The sequence below is a fragment of the Alligator sinensis genome, unplaced genomic scaffold (genome assembly GCF_000455745.1).
Source record: "Alligator sinensis unplaced genomic scaffold, ASM45574v1 scaffold816_1, whole genome shotgun sequence".
NCBI classification, from domain to species: Eukaryota; Metazoa; Chordata; order Crocodylia; family Alligatoridae; genus Alligator; species Alligator sinensis.
In genome coordinates, this window is record NW_005843344.1 from 7,642 (window position 1) to 8,359 (window position 718).

Genomic DNA, 718 nt, shown 5'->3' on the forward strand with positions numbered 1-718 from the left:
TGGGGTGTGGGCAGGCTACTCGCTGCTCTTGGAGTGCTTGGAGTTGTTTGAGGAGATGGTGAATCTCCCTTTCACAGAGTCTGTGTTGTATTCTTTACTGCTTTCCTAAGACATAAAAGTGGGACCCATTCCAGCCCTTCCCAGGAGCTGTGTGGACCCAGTACATCTCTTATTGGCTAAAGTCAAATCCAGAGCCTGTGCAGGGGAGGTGCAGAAAGTCTCCAGGCTTCCTTGCAGCCCCTCCAGACTACGTCAGCTGCCCCTGTGACCAGGCACCTGCATGGAGAGTCACTTCTAGCCAGGAATGTGTTATGGTGAGTGAAACCAGGTGTGTCAGTCTCAACAATTTCCTGAGGGGGAGAAAATACCTTCCAGAGCTGCTGCAATGAATACCAGGTGAATCCAAAGTGCAACGACCTCCCTTTGCACCACCACACTAGCATCTGCAGTGTTCATGTCCCCTTGTGTGTGTGTGTGTTGGGTTGGGGATTAGTTTTTTTTCCAGACACATGGTGACATGTCCCTCACTCAGCAACGTCATCAAGGCCTCAGCACTGGGCCAGGCCTGGAATGGAGGCAAGAGAAGGGATGGTCCCATTCCCCCTCCCCAGAGCCTCGTAGAGACTACGAGGGGCAGAATCTGCATCCCTTAAGGAGCGGGGTATGCAACTCCCAGTGACATTTCCCAGTTTATATCTGTCTGGCTCTGCCCAGGCTG